The sequence below is a fragment of the Rattus norvegicus genome, chromosome X, assembly GCF_021556685.1.
Source record: "Rattus norvegicus strain SHRSP/BbbUtx chromosome X, alternate assembly SHRSP_T2T, whole genome shotgun sequence".
In the NCBI taxonomy this organism is placed as follows: Eukaryota; Metazoa; Chordata; class Mammalia; order Rodentia; family Muridae; genus Rattus; species Rattus norvegicus.
In genome coordinates, this window is record NC_141554.1 from 42,027,644 (window position 1) to 42,044,163 (window position 16,520).

General features: G+C 41.9%; 1 protein-coding gene across 34 annotated transcripts in view; it reads right to left on the reverse strand.

Annotated features, from left to right (window-relative positions):
• Adgrg2 (adhesion G protein-coupled receptor G2) overlaps positions 1-15,994 on the reverse strand; it is a 125,595-nt gene extending 109,601 nt beyond the window's left edge. For 20 of the 34 annotated variants that reach the window (XM_087599209.1, XM_087599217.1, XM_087599220.1 and 17 more), the window contains exon 1: positions 15,836-15,994. The gene's annotated coding sequence lies outside the window, so the exon portion shown is untranslated. Of the gene's footprint in view, positions 1-13,501; positions 13,597-15,835 lie in introns of those variants that run through there. The other 14 variants (XM_087599208.1, XM_087599216.1, XM_087599201.1 and 11 more) reach the window with 3 other exon arrangements.
• Between the last annotated feature and the right edge of the window lie 526 nt (positions 15,995-16,520).

The window sequence follows — 16,520 nt, forward strand, 5'->3', positions numbered from 1 at the left end:
CTTGGACAAAATACAAGTCCAAGTGGGTCAAAACTATCCACCTAAAACCAGATACATGAAAGAGCTACATAGAATATACCAGATACATAGAAGAGAAAGTGGAGAATGATTGTCTTTTTGAATAGAACAACACTAGTACAGGCACTAAGACCAACAGTCAATAAATGGGACCTCATGAATCCGAAAAGCAAAGAACAAGCAGATACATGATGCCAAAGTTAAATCAGCATCAGATAAAACATCTAAACAGTCCCATAATCCCTAAAGAAATAGGAGCTATAATTAATAGTCTCCCAACCAAAAAAAAAAAATCTCAGGACCAGATGGGTTTAGTGCAGAATTCTATCGACTTTCAAAGAAGGCCTACTACCAATACTGTTCAAATTATTCCACAAAATTGAAACAGATGGAGCACTACCCAATTCATTCTATGAAGCCACAATTACTCTTATACCTAAACCACACAAAGTCCCAACAAAGCAAGAGAACTTCAGACCAATTTCCATTATGAATATTGATGGAAAAATACTCAATAAAATTCTCCCAAACAGAATCCAAGAACACATCAAAATGATCATCCATCATGACCAAAAGTAGGCTTCATCCCAGGGATGCAGGGATGGTTCACTACTATATAAACAAAGACAAAGGAAAAAAAAACCACATGAACATATCGTTACATGCCAAGAAAGCATTTGACAAAATTCAAAACATTTTCATGGTAAAAGTCTTGGAAAGGTCAGGAATTCAAGGCCCATACATAAACATAGCAAAAGCAATATACAGCAAACCAGTAGCCAACATCAAGCTAAATGGAGAGAAACTTGAAGCAATCCCACTAAAATCAGGGACTAGCCAAGGCTTCCCACTCTCTCCCTGCTTATATAGTACTCAATATAGTACTCAAAGTCCTAGCCAAAGCAATCAGACAACAAAAGGAGGTCAAAGGGATACAAATTGGAAGGGAAGAAATCAAAATATCACTATTTGCAGATGATATGATAGTGTACTTAAGAGACCCCCAAAAGTTCCACCAGAGAAACACTAAACCTGATATACAACTTCAACAAAGTGGACGAATATAAAATTAACTCAAACAAATAAGTAGCCTCCTCTACTCAAAGGGTAAACAGGCTGAGAAAGGAGTTTCCATCCCATCAGAATTCCAACTCAATTGTTCAGAGACTTAGAAAGAGCAATTTGCAAATTTATTTGGAATAACAAAAACCCACAATAGCAAAAACTATTCTCAACAATAAAAGAACTTCTGGGGGAATCACCATTCCTGACCTCAAGCTGTATTACAGAGCAATCGTGATTAAAATGTGTATGGTATTGGTACAGAGATAGTTAGGTAGATCAATGGAATAGAATTGAAGACCAACAAATGAACCCAAGCACCTATGGTCACTTGAACTTTGACAGAGGAGCTAAAACCGTTCAGTGGAAAAAAGACAACATTTTCAACAAACGGTGCTGGTTCAACTGGAGGTCAGCATGTAGAAGAATGCAGATCGATCCACTCTTATCTCCTAGTATAAAGCTCAAGTCCAAGTGGATCAAGGACCTCCACATAAAACCAGATATACTGAAACTAATAAAAGAGAAAGTGGGGAAGAGCCTTGAACACATGGGCACTGGAGAAAATTTCCTGAACAACACCAATGGCTTATGCTCTCAGATCAATAATAGACAAATGGGACCTCATAAAGTTGAAAGGCAAAGGACACTGTCAATAGGACAAAGTGGCAACCAACAGATTGGGAAAAGATCTTTACCAGTCCTACATCTGATAGAGGGCTAATATCCAGTACATACAAAGAATTCTAGAAGTTATTCCAGAGAATAAAATAATTCTATTAAAAATGGGGTACAGGGGGGCTGGGGATTTAGCTCAGTGGTAGAGCGCTTACCTAGGAAGCGCAAGGCCCTGGGTTCGATCCCCAGCTCCGAAAAAAAGAACCAAAAAAAAAAATGGGGTACAGAGCTAAACAAAGAATTCTCAGTTGAGGAATACTGAATGGCTGAGAAGCACCTAAAGAAATGTTCAGCATCTTTAGTCATCAGGGAAATGCAAATCAAAACAACCCTGAGATTCCACCTCACTCCAGTCATAATGACCAAGATCAAAAACTCAGTTGACAGCAGATGCTGGCGAGGATGTGGAGAAAGAGGAACACTCCTCCATTGTTGGTGGGATTGCAAACTGGTACAACCATTCTGGTAATAAGTCTGGAGGTTCCTCAGAAAATTGGACATTGAACTGCCTGAGGACCCAGCTATATTACTCTTGGGCATATACCCAAAAGATGTTCCAACATACAACAAAGACATATGCTCCACTATGTTCATAGCAGCCTTATTTATAATAGCCAGAAGCTAGAAAGAACCCAGATGCCCTTCAACAGAGGAATGGATACAGAAAATGTGGTACATCTACACAATGGATTACTACTCAGCTATCAAAAACAATGGCTTCGTGAAATTCATAGGCAAATGGATGGAACTAGAAAACATCATCCTGAGTGAGGTAACTCAGTTACAAAAGAACACACATGGTATGTACTCACTGATAAGTGGATATTAGCCCAAAAGCTCAGATTACCCAAGATAAAATCCACAGACCACATGAAGCTCAAGAAGGACGACCAAAGTGCAGCTGCTTCAGTCCTTCTTAGAAGAGGGAACAAAATACTTACAGACGGTAGAGGGTGAGAGGGACTTGGGAGGAAGGGAGGAGAGGGAAGGGGTAAGAGGGCAGGCAGGATCAGGTATGGGAGGAGACAGGGATGATATTCAGAGGGTCAGGAACTTGAACAGAGGTGTGTAGTAATGGTGGATAGGGAACTGGGGATAGCTACCAGCAAGTCCCATATACCAGGAAAGCAAGAGGCTCCCAGGAGCCAGTGGAGATGAGATTAGCTGAAACGCCCAACAAAGGGGAGGAAGAACCTGTAGAGACCATATCCAGAGGTTAAGCAAGGCCCCTGTTGGGGGATGGGATCACCCACTCATCTCCAAATTTTTAACCCAGAATTGCTCCCATTTAATGTAAATATAGAAACAAAGTGTAGAGCAGAGACTGAAGGAAAGGCCATCCAGAGACTGCCCCATCTGGGAATCCAGCCCGTATACAGCCACCAAACCCAGACACTATTACAGATGCCAACAAGGGCTTGCTGACAAGAGCCTGTTATAGCAGTCTCCTGAGAGGCTCTGCCAGAGCCTGACCAATACAGTTGTGGATGCTTGCAGCTAACCATCGGACTGAGCATGGGGACTCTAATGGAGGAGTTAGAAAAAGGACTGAAGGAGTTGAAGGGGTTTGCAACCTCATAGAAAGAACAACACTATCAACCCACCAGACCCCCAGAAGTCCCAGGGACTAAACCACCAACCACATTGATTACACATAGAGGGACCCATGGCTCCAGCCGCATATGTAGCAGAGGATGGCATTGTTCAGCATCAATAGGAGGAAAAGCCCTTGATCCTGTGAAGGCTCCATGCTCCAGTGTAGGGGAATGCCAAGGCGAGGAGGCAGAAGTGGGTGGGTGGCTGGGGGAGCATCCTCATAGAAGCAGGGGGAGGGGGGATGGGATAGGGAGTTTCCAGAGGGAAAACCGGGTTAGGATGATGAAAAAATGAAATGTAAATAAATAAAATATCCAATAAAAAGTAGGACAAAGCAGCAGCATACATAATGGGAAAAGATTTTCATTAACTCCACATCTGACAGAGGGCTAATATCCAAAATACATAAATAACTCAAAAAACTAGATATCAACAAAACCAAACAATCCAATTAAAACTGGGGTACAGACCTAAACAGAATTCTCAATTGAGGAATATCAAATGGCTTTGAAACATTTAAAGTCCTTGGGGAAATGCAAATCAAAACGACTTTGAGATTCCATCTATGTCTGTCAGAATGGCTAAGATCAATACTACAAGTGACGGTTCATGCTGACAGGGATATGGAGCGAGGGGAACAGTCCTCCGTTGTTGGTGGGAGTGCAAACTTGCACAACCACTTTAGAAATCAATTTGGCAGTTTCTCAGAAAACTGGGAAGAGCTCTACCTCAAGATCCAGCTATATCACCCTTGGGAATATACCCAAAGGACACGTGCTCAAACATGTTTACTGAGAATTTATTCGTATTAGCCAGGAACTGAGAACAGCTTAGATTTCCCTCAACAGAAAAATGAATAAATAAAATGTGCTTCATTTACATGATGGAGTATTGCTCAGCTGTTCAAAAATGCCATCATGAAATTTGCAGGCAAATGGATGGAACTAGAAAAAGGTCATCCCGAGTGAAGTATTCCAGACCCAAAAAGACAATAATATTATGTACCCACTTATAAGTGGACATTAGCTCTTAAGTAAATGATGATCATGCTACAGTCCACAGACCCTGAGGGGTCAGGTAAAAAGGAGGAAGATGGTGGTGGTACATGGACCATCTTGGGAAGGAGAAATAGTGTCGATTTGCAGATGGACTGGGGGGAAACAGTGTAAGGAGAGTTAACTAGAATTGAGGGGTGTTTGGGGGTGGTATAAAACCCTACTGCAGCGGTGGAAACTTCCTAGAATCTATGAAGGTGATCCTAATGAGAATTCCTAATAATGGAGGATCCAAAGTCTTGTAGCCAGGCAAAGCTTCTAGTGGAGGGACTAGGTTACATTCAACTGAGTTGTTGGCTAAGGATGAAAATCTCCACAACCCAAGCTGATGCTAAGACAAAGCGTTGCTCTCTGCAAGCTGACAGCAGGACCCCATTGCTGAGGACAACATCCATACTATTCATTTAACATGGAGAAGTAGAGCGGGTGCCTACATGGAGCCTTCACACCTATGTTGTAGTCTCTTTGGCATAAAAAGGTAGACAGCAGGATACCAAAAGAAAAACATCAACACCAACCCAGTCATAAAACCTTTGGCTTACAATCTGTTCTGCCTTAGGCAGTGGTGGCACAGCTTTTATGGGAGTAATCAACCAATGTCTTATTTGACTTAAGGTCTACTCCACAAGAAGGAACCTATACTCAACACTGTTTGGGTAACCAAGAACCGGAGATTAGCCAGCTCAGAAATATAGGGTAAAACCAAACAGTGCTGTTCTAAAAATAAAAGTATCAATAAAATGACTGCTAATGATATTCAGCTCTACTCAAAGATCAGTGCCTTATCCATTCATCATCAGAGAGGCTTCCTCTAGCAGCATATGGGAACAGATGCAGAGACCCACAGTCAGAATTATTCAATCAAATACCTCCTCTCAGAGCTCAGGGAATCTAACAGAAGAGGAGACAGAAAGATTGTAAGAGTTGGAAGGGATAGAGGACACCAGGAGAACATGGCCCTCTGCATCAACTAAGCAAGGCACATATGAGCTCACAGTCAGTAAGGCAGTAAGCACAGGGCCTATGTGGACTACACCAAGTCCTTTGCATATATATTATGTCTATTAGCTTAGTACTTTCATGGGAGTGTATGAACAGGTAGCTCTCTTGTTTCTGTACCTGCTCTTGGTGCTCTTTCTCCTTCTGTTGGTTTGACATGTCCAACTTGGATATGAAAAATTTTGCTTCATCTTATATTTTGTTTTGTCATGTTTGTTTGTTATCTCTTAGAAGAAGCCTGTTCTTTTCTAATCAGAGACAGAAAGGGAATAGATTCAGAGAGGAGGGAAGGTGAGAAGGAACTGAGAGGAGCAGAGGGAGGGGAAAATATTATCAGGATATATTGGATGACAAAAGAATTTATTTTCAACTAAAAAGTGAACAAAAGAGAAATGTTCTTCAGAGTCTAGCGTAGTAAGTTGGGGAGTTGATGACTATATCTGAGAATATAGAGTTCATCAGGGATTGAGGACAGATTCATAATCCGAACTGGATCAGATAACAGGAAAATGTAGAACAGTGGTATAAGCATCCTTTGAAGAACAGATCTGGTCATCCTCTGAGAATGACCAGATGGGGAAGAAATGTGGAACTATGGGAGAGAGTACATGTTAGAATATAAGAATAAGCTTATAGGAATAGTTCAGAAAAAGGCTTCATTAAAGAAAGAATCAAAGAGAGCAAAGAACTAAGTCTAAGGGCTGCGGATATAGCTCAGTAGTGGAACATTTGCCTAATACATATAAAGCACTAAGTTCATGCTCCAGTACTAGAAAAAAAAGTCCATCACAATTGGGCAAACAAACTAAGTATGTATGTTAATAAATTATAAAGCATTAAAAACATAGGAATTCATGAGTTTCTATCAATAATAAATAAATGAATATATAAATAAATAAATAGGGGAGACAGCATGGCTCTTGCCTAGACTAGCTAGAGTTAGGAAAATCATTATTTTCAACCATCACATTAAAGATTGATCAGGCAAAAATCATCACTAAAGCTAGAGGGAAGTATTAATGGCGAGCAGAGTATCTGGGTCTTCCCAAAGCTTTCCGATTTTAAAGGAAAAGACAATAGTTGTGGCTATCCAGTGAGGAAATGATACAACACCTTCATTGGCTACTCACAGTTATCATCAGCAACAAGCAGGAGATGGGCACCATGAGTCTCCAAGATGCCATGCTCTGAGGATACATCATCTTCTAAGTAATATTCTGGCTCCAAATTTATAACCTAAGCTGATCATAAGAAACACTAAACAAGCACAAACGAGGAGTATTTTAACTCTAAAAGATAGTGCTGGTGCGATAGCTCAATTAGAGAGCACTTGCCTAGCATGCACAAACCTCTGGGTTCAATACCCAGTACTATATAAACCAGGTGTCCTAGTGGCACACACTTGTAATCTCAACACCTAGGAAATGAAGGCGGAAAGATGAGAAGTTCAAGGTCTTCTTTATCAACATCATGAGTTCTAGAGCAGTCAGATATACATGGGACGCATAAACAAGCAAATAAATAATATGAGAATGATCTCTATATTCATCCTAAGTATCAATGTCCTTTACAACATATAAAAAGGTTGATTGTGATGGCACACACCTTTAACTACAACACTTGGGAGGCAGATTTCTGTGAGTTCCAGGCCATCCAAGTCTACCCTGTTTTTAGAAAAGTGGGAGGGGTAGAGAGTATAAGGAAGTTTGGGAGGGAGAAAGGGAAGGAGGGAGGGGGTGTGTGTAAGAATAGAAAGACTTTAAAACTAATCCAGACTTAAAAAGATTAAGAGACAAGAGAAGTAAATGCAATAGAAGTCCTAAACCAGATCCTGCACTAGAAGATAGAGATGTTAGGACCTTATCAATGGATTAGAAATAGTAGATTAGATAACAGTATGTTATCAGTGTTAAATTTACTGAACTGATAACAGGACTGTAGTAATGTATGTGAATATTTGTATAGTTAGGAAATTCACACTTAAAAGGAGTAAAGGGTCACAATGTCTGTAACTTATTTTCTAGTAGTTCAGAAACAAAAGTGTGTACAGGGCTAAGAGTGTGAAAGATAAGGGAAATGTGGTGGGATGTTAGCTTTTTAAAAACCCAGACAAAGGGTACATTGACATTCTTTTTCCTGTCTTCATTTTTTACAATTTGTTTATAAAGTTATTTATAAGTAAGAAATTGGGGGCAGGTGGGGAAATGCATTCTTGGGAAGACAGAGAGAACCAGAGGTCCAGAGCCCAGAAAAGACATTGATGTGACACAACAGGGACATCTCACCCACAGTTCCACAGTAATGGTGTGGAGTGTTGTATTTCTACAAATATGAGTGTGTCAGAAGTTTTGGATGGTGCCAATATGAAGAGCTTCCTGTCGAATGAGCTCAGGTCAAGCACGAAGCAAATAAAAGAAGGTGTAAAACAGCTCTTCTGGAGCACGAGGAGGCAAAACCAGGGCATAGCAGGATTGCTAGTCGATCTGAGACTCATGGAGTATTGCTAAGATCAGAATTGGCCCTAGACATTGGTATTTAGTTTTTAAACTCCTCACGTGATTCTAACAGACAAGTTTCGGAAGCTCTGTGCTAAGGCAGTTTCTCTACTCCGGTACTACTGACATATTGGCAGGCAACATTCTTTCTGGGGAGAGAGGTACCCTGTAAGTTGTAGCATGTTCCAGAGCACTTATAGCTTCTACCCATTAGATGCCAGTTAGGATAACAAAAATGTCTCCAGACATTGTCAGAAATCACTCCAAGTTGAGAATCTCTACATTATGAGAGCAAAGGGCCATGGTTAGAAATAAATAAAGGGCAGAGATTGCTCTCTCTCTCCACCATGGGTTCCAGGGACTGAACTCAGGTCACCAGGCTTGCACATTGATCACCTTTACTTGCTGAGAGCTATGGCCTCTGCTAGGAGCATTTAAAGTACAGAAGCTTAAGAATCAGAGCTCAGAACTACCACTTGGCTTCTGTACGACCATAGGCAAGGCAGTAGACTTCTCTGGACCTTAGTTTCCTCTTCTGTAAGATAATAAGATTCTTACCTCTGGTGGTTGAGAAGATTAAATGAGCTCATACAAATGAAGCAGAAAGAGTGCACCCACTAGGCAAATAGCAGCTATCAGCTATCATTGTTACTCTCAGAGAGTCACAATTGCAGTGGCTACCAGAGCGCGTCTGCTAATTAATGAGCTGTTTTCCCTAGAGCACTGCTTCTCGTTCTTCCTAACGCTGAGACCCTTTAACACAGTTCCTCATGTGGTGGGGACCCCCAACCATAAAACTATTTTCGTTGCTACTTCATAACTCTAAGTTTTCGACTGATATGAATCATCATGTAAATATCTGATATGCAGGATATCTGATATGTGATCCTTGTGGGAGTTGTGACCCTCAAACTGAGAACCAATGCTCTAGAGTATCTTCAATACTTAGCCTTAAAAGAATCCACATTAACATCACTCAGAAAGGTACAGCATATTGAGTTTCTCTTATGATCTTTATCTGCTTTCTTACTGATCCTAGGCATGATTCTGAAGCCTGTACACTCATTCAACATTAAACACATATTTAAGAGTATCTCCTATAAATCAGAGAAAGAACTGGAAGAGCTTGAAGGGGCTCGAGACCCCATATGAACAACAATGCCAAGCAACCAGAGCTTCCAGGGACTAAGCCACTACCTAAAGACTATACATGGACTGACCGTGGACTCTGACCTCATAGATAGCAATGAATATCCTAGTAAGAGCACCAGTGGAAGGGGAAGCCCTTGTCCTGCTAAGACTGAACCCCCAGTGAACGTGATTGTTGGGGGGAGGGCGGCAATGGGGGGAGGGTTGGGAGGGGAACACCCATAGGGAAGGGGAGGGGGAGGGGTTAGGGGGATGTTTGCCCGGAAACCGGGAAAGGGAATAACACTCGAAATGTATATAAGAAATACTCAAGTTAATAAAAAAAAATTTACTGATAAAAAAAGAAGGAAAAAAACAAAAAAAGAAATGTATATAAGAAATACTCAAGTTAATAAAAAAAAAAGAGTCTCTCCTATAGACCACTAATAGTCTTTGTCCTTTTGGTACTTACTGCCTATCAAGGGGAAATGTGTGAGATCAGTAGACAAACTTACTGGTAGAGTTACAGGTAATAAATAATACCATCACTAAAGCCCAAAGTAGAATAAGAGCAAGGAGTGCTCCAGTGTGAGGTGAGACTAATGCTTAGAAGAAAAAGGATTTGGAGAACACCAGTCAAACCAGGAAGCAAGGTATGGTGTTATCTGGTCAAATGGCATTCCAAGCAGGAAGCGTAGCACATGCAAAGGCTGTCAGGCAGCTGAATGTGTGGCTTAGATGAAAAACTGTGGAGGCTGGTGTGCTTACAGAAGTGTGAGAAGAAAATAGATGAAGGAGGCTACGGTGGGCTTCTAGAGCTCAATCCTAACTGTGGTAGGAGGTCCTGAGACAGTTTCATGCTAGGGAATTAGAAGACTGCCTTTACTGGCCGGTCTGTGGGGTCAAGAATGGTTTGGCAATCCCATGAGCATTAGACAAAGGGAAATGAATAGTTATCTCTGGATAGCTCACATATCACAGTGTGATCTAATAGAAAAAGAAACATGTCCGGGATACAAACCAGCAGAACCCAGGGAATGAATAAAATTTTTAAATTAAAATTTTTGACTCTATTATTATTTTCTGTGTTTCCCTCTAGGTGTGTTGGTATTGGTGGGGGAGACAAATAGAAACAGAGAGAGAGAGAGAGAGAGAGAGAGAGAGAGAGACAGAGACAGAGACAGAGACAGAGACAGAGACAGAGACAGAGAGACAGACAGAGAGAGAGGCAGAGAGAGACAGAGAGACAGAGACAGAGAGACAGAGAGAGACAGAGAGACAGAGAGAGAGTGCGTCAGAGAGAAAGACAGAGAGACAGAGACAGAGACCGGGCAGGGAGATCACTGCATTCATGTGTGCATGACAGTCAGCGGATAACTGCCTGGACTGGCTTCTCTCCTTCCACCACGGGTTCCAGGAAACAAATTCAGGACATCAGGCTTGCATGGCAATCACCTTCACTTGATGAGCAATCTTGCTGGTCCTGAACAGGTTTATAAAGCAGCATTTTACAAACTGTGCCAGGAAATCGTATGAAAGCACGATCAAACTGACTTAGATCATCATATTGAAATGAAAGAGGACAGATGAGAGAGTATGGAAAATATCAGAGTATAATACATCTACATTGAGAGATTTTGTTCCAACTATAAACATATATGCTTAAACAGGATTGAAATATAAAATATTTCACTGAAAATGGTGGTCAAGAAAATTTGAAAATTACTACAAAATGATTGTATTCATACACATATATGGTAAAAATAGCCCCTTTATTTTCTCCCTCCCATACTGTCCCTAGCATGCAACCAGGAGAACATTATTAAAATTTCCATAGATGGGTTCTTCATAATTTGTCTAAATAAAGACACTTGTGTTAATTCTGCACGAACTTCTCCAAGAAAATCAATATTGAACCCTTAAAGCTAGAAAGACTAGCTGGTCACAAACCTGTTAGGTCTTCATCGGATAAAATAATTGCAAGCACAACAAGAAAATTTCAAATCAAACGTGAGACTTATAACAACTAAAAATGTTTAAAGAAATGTTCTTAAGAGTAGCAACCTGAACTTTACAACAAAGATTACATTAGAAGATTTCCTACTCACGTCAGGAACAGATTCAACATTATCTTAGAAGGAAGCCAGGCCACTGAGGCAGAATAAAATGAGGTAAGAACTTTAGGAGGAGATTACTCTACTGTGCCATTCAAAGACAACTTGATGGTACTCCTTGAAAAATCTAGGAAAAGCACTGGAAAAAACTACCAAATAATTGAATAACTGCAAGATGGCCTGAATGTGAGAAACATCTCTATAAAAATCTCTACTCAACAGTATAGAAATTGGGAGCTGAAACAGGCCGGAGGGGAGTACAGCACAATTTCTAAAAGCAAAAGCTATGACACACCACACCCCCCCCCAAACAATCTAGAATTAACTTAAAGAATGCATAAGACAGTTGGGGCTACTGCTCACTTAGTAGAGTGTTTGCATAGCATGTGAGATGCTGTCCAACTGAGAAGCTTGGTTCTGTTCCCAGCACTATTAGAAACCCAGTGTAGTAATCTCAGCATGTGGGAGGTCGAGGTAGGAGTATGATCAGAAGTTCAAGATTATACATAGCTACATACTGAGTTTAAGTTTGAGGGCAGCCTTGGATACATGAGACTCGATCTCAAACGAAAAAAAAAATGAAAAGACCTTCAGTATAGTATTAGTAGAAGAGAGTTACATTGATAAAGAGAGTACAATAGAGAAATCAAAATAAACCTGCAAATGTTACCCATTTGTAATAATGGAGTCAAGTGGATAGAATGGAGAGGAAGGAGAGCCTTTTTATCTAATGATATTGGAATTATATATTTATATGTAAAAAGCAAACCTTAATTATTATTTCATAGTATATACATATATAAGTGTGGGGGAGGGAGACCATCAATAATGAAACAGGTAGAAGAAAACGCAGGAGAAAATCTTAATAGTCTTAAGGTAGACAAATTGTATTAGTCTGGCTACTAAAATATTATCCATAAAAACAGCTTGAAGAATTAGACTTTATCAACACTAAAAAGTTCTGCTCTCCAAAGTAAAACCATTAGGAAAATTGAAAGGTAGCCCATAGATCGAGTGAACCTGTGTGTCACACATGTATCTGACCGAGAAATTGAATTGTGCCTTATTTATATGCAGAACCCATGCTTCACCAAACACTTTGAGGGGATAAAAAGAGCAGACATTCCATAGGCTACACCTGGATGATCAAAGAATAAGGCAGAGCAAACTAAAACCCCAAGTAGATACTATTGCAGACCCATAAAAATGGCTAAAACAAAACCAAAAATCATCAAGGATATACACAAAAGTAGTTTTCTAGTGTTCTGGTCATAAGTATACAGTAACCTTGCTAGTAGGCTGTGATGTATTCTCTCTCCCTCCCTTCCTCCCTCCCTCCCTCTACCTTCTCTCTGTGTGTGAGTGTGTGAGTGTGTGTGTGTGTGTGTGTGTGTGTGTGTGTGTGTGTGTGTGTGTAATGACTAGGAAAGACACAGTGATTCACTCAAAACACAACATAAGTAAAATGAGGTGGGGCAGCCCAGCTGTTTCTCTGAAAGGCAAAACAAAACAAAACAAAACAAAAAATACTGGAGCATTGGCAAGCCCTCATAATTGAAAATGACTTGAGATAGTGGTTTTTTTGATGTACAATTAAAAAGTGAACACCAACAAAAAAATTAAAAACATAAAACAAACCAACAATACCAAGTGCCAAGCACCTGAACTTCCCAGTGGCTGGAAAGCCAAATTGGACAACAGAGCTGGGGATGGGAGTGACAGGCAGAGCATTGGCTTAAGGTGTGTGAGTACCTGGGTCTAATCCCAAGTATCACAAAACAAACAGACAGACAAAATGCTATAACCACTCTGGAAAAATTAGATGGGGTTTTAAAAATAAACTTAATTGCCGTTCAAAACAGCGATCTTACTTTTAAATATTAAACCCAGGGAAATGAAAATGTGTGTTCATGCAACATGCCATCTGTGGACATTTGTATTGGCTTTATTCATAACCATCAAGAGCTGATGAGTGGATAAAATATGGAATACTACTCGACAATAAAAAGAATAATGGGAATATTCACCAACAGAGAGAAAGTAGCGAATGTATTGTCTTAGGTAATAGAAACTAGACTGAGAATGCGGTACAGTACATGATTTCATTCATGAGCCAGTCTGGAAGAGACAAAATTCTAGAGACTGAGAATGGTGGAAGACGTTGAAGACTCAATCAAGACGTTTTAGAGGTGGTGAAGCTCTGTATTGGGATGTAGTTAGTGGTAGTTACATGACTACATGTGTTTTAAAATCTTACACTAAAAAGGGTGATTTCTTGTAAATAAATTTAATGTCAATTTAAAAAACACAAAATAGACTGAAGAATAAAGTTGATTTATAAAATGGAAGTGCTCACCAGGATATTTTAGAGGCTTTATTTTACGGCTATTCTCCCCAAACTCCGCCGCTTCCCATCAGGTCCCTGGAGTAAGTTCCACCAAGATGAAGCATCTATGTGTTTTTGAAAGCATAAGCATTTTAACAGAACGCTTGCCCTTGACACGGGTGCTTTTCCCAGGCTTTTCCTGAAGCCAGACACATGGCGTGGTATTTCTCACCCCCTGGAGTCCCTATAATGACTGCATCAGCCACAGAGAATCAGCTTCTTCTGGTTTTCCATAACACCTGAGCAAACTTACTTTGCCATTTCTGGAAACTGCCTCATGGTACCAAAAACAGTGCATTTCCTGGCCAAACCCACCAACAAAATTCCATTTCTCAGTCTTTTTCTCCCTCTGCTGAGGAAACCCATATCCATGATTAGAGTGGCATTTTTTCCCTTTTCTGTTTTTCTGACTTTTTTTTTCCTGTAGAAAAGTATACACACCTGTAATCTGCAGAGGGTAGGGCAAGAACGATTGCTGACCCTGCATTTCCTCAATGCCTTGTAGTAGCTAGACTTGCTTTATCCCCCATTTAATGAAAGTCACCTTGCAAGAATGTGGGAATCTGATCAGGACTGGCATGGTGCTGAGGCATGAAAAACAATATCCCTGAATAGCTACAAAATTTGGCTGCTTTTATCCTCTGTCTTTGCATTTGACCCATACAAGCAGCCAGAGTAACGTCCAGCTCATTCTAGATCTCACCTAAGCAAAATCTTAGGAGCCACTAAAGACCCGCACCTCACCCCAAATAATTTGGAACTAGCACAATCAGTTGGCCTACAGATTACTTTGACATGAAACTTAAATATACCATGTATTAACAAACTTAAAAATGATTTTTGGGTTTGTTTCATTTTTGACACAGGGTCTCCAGAAACCAAAGCTGGCCTTACATACACTTACAGCCAAAGATGACCTGAATTCCTGATCATCGGCCTCAACTTCCCCAGAGCTGAGGTTATAGATGGGCACCACCATACCCAGCCATAATTAAGCTCCTTTAAAAATAACGGTGTTCTTAATGTGCCATTAAGCGTTAATATTAAAAACAAAAGCAACAAATTCTGCCATACCGTGTATGACAAGGGTTCCGTAAACTTCAGATAACCAAGAAGAAGTTGGGAAATACAAGAAAAACTGCAGGAGTTAACCTAATAATCTGCCAAAGCAGTTCAGACACAGTTCTGATACAAGACAGGATCCACTACAGAATTTGTGGAGCCCAGAGCAAAACAAAACCAGATCTTTTTGTTTAAAAAAAAAAAAACATGAAGAGTTATCACAGCATTAAATGAAAGGCAGGTAGTAAACTGGTGGAGCCATCAAAGATATTTCTCTACTAAACGAGTAGCAACTGATTCATCTGTTTCAGCGTGAGTGTCCTGTGTCTGGGTTAGAGTTGGGATTGGGAAGTCTTAGAGTTTTGTCTTGTCTCCCGACCTCCCGTTTTTCTTAAGCTTTTCAGACTGTTAGACAAAGGACAGTTGTGTAGAGCCGACCGCAGAGTGTGGTCCATGAGGCAGCAGCAGAACTATCTGAAAGCTCAGACAGAAATGCAAACTCTTGGGTCCCACCCCGGACCTACTGAATCAGAGTCTCATGTTAACAAGCTCCCCAAGGGATTCATACATTTGTGCCAGACCAGACTAGTGTTCCTGTTGGGAGACATCGGGGTCATGCTTCCTGTCCCCTCACTTTGTACATGGTTCTGGAATTTTGAAACCCAAGCTCAGGTGGAAACGTGTACATCCCAAGACAGATAGGCCCTTTTCAGACGATGGTCATGCCTTGGTTCTGGGATGCCAGTCCATCTCCTTGCGCTGGGGACCACCTATTCTGGGCCCTGCACATCGGTGCTGTGCCCATCCGTCGTCCTGTGTCTTTAGGCACATCTATGCCCTTCAATCTTACTGCCAGACAAGGTGAACCGAGTCCTAGGGAGTCGCGCATTAGCACATCACCCTCCAGAGTAAAGCTCCAGGTTCTTTTGCCCAAAGCAGTGGGGAGGGTCTGAGATCATTTACAGCTTTGCGATTTGCAGGTTCCCTCCCAGGCAGGAATAGCTTGGTTACTTTCCCACCGCACGCACTTTCCCACTACGGAGCCCAGGATCCGCCAGGCTCCAAGCTCTTTGCCTTTCCAGACGGCCCAAGAGCTCCAGTTCAGAGCCGCCAACCCAGGGAGTCACACCAGTCACCCTCCCAGTCATCAAGCCCGCCGGGCGGGTCGCCTGTCTTTGGCTCAGCGGCTTAGGTCTTAGGACCCCGAGGGGTTCAGATCACCTTTCTCAGCGCCACACTCACCTGCAGGTCCTGGCGACCGGCTGGCTTCTGGCGCCCTCGGACCCTCCTTTTCCCCTTTCGTCGGGCCGCGTCCCTCCTCCCTCCCGCTGGCTGGGCGCCGCCCCCGCCGCTCCCGGACCACTTGCCCGCCTGCTCTGCAGCTGCCCGGCCCGGCGTGGCGCGGCAAGCGCTCAGCGTGGCGGGGTTGGGCGTGGAGGTGGGGAGCGGGCGGGGCGCTAACACAGGGAAGCAGCCCCGCGGGGAGCTTCAGCCAAGGCAGTGGGGAACCCCTAGGATGCTGAGCAGCTAGCTGGGCGCGCTTCCCCACCCCAGCCTCCACCCAGCGGCTCACCTTTAGGGGTCCCCTTGATTCCCAAAGGCCTGGCTCTGGCTACTTTGAGAGTCGCATGCTCCTGATAGGTGGGAACCCTTGCCCTTTGCCAGAATATTCCTGAATGCAGAAACCAGAACTCTCCTAAAGGAGCAGGGTAAAAGAGAAACATCCTGGTAAAGGACCGTGCTAAGTGGTTTCTGGTAGTGAGAAAGTAGGGGTCCTCATCATTCCTCTGCCTGCTTGGGGGGAGGGGGCAACACTGGGGGCAGTGTGGCACTATAGGGCCTTGCTTTGGCTTCCTGTACCTTTTCCCACGGTCAGCATCTCCACCTTCATAGAATAAAAACTAGATCTGTAAAATACAGATCACTT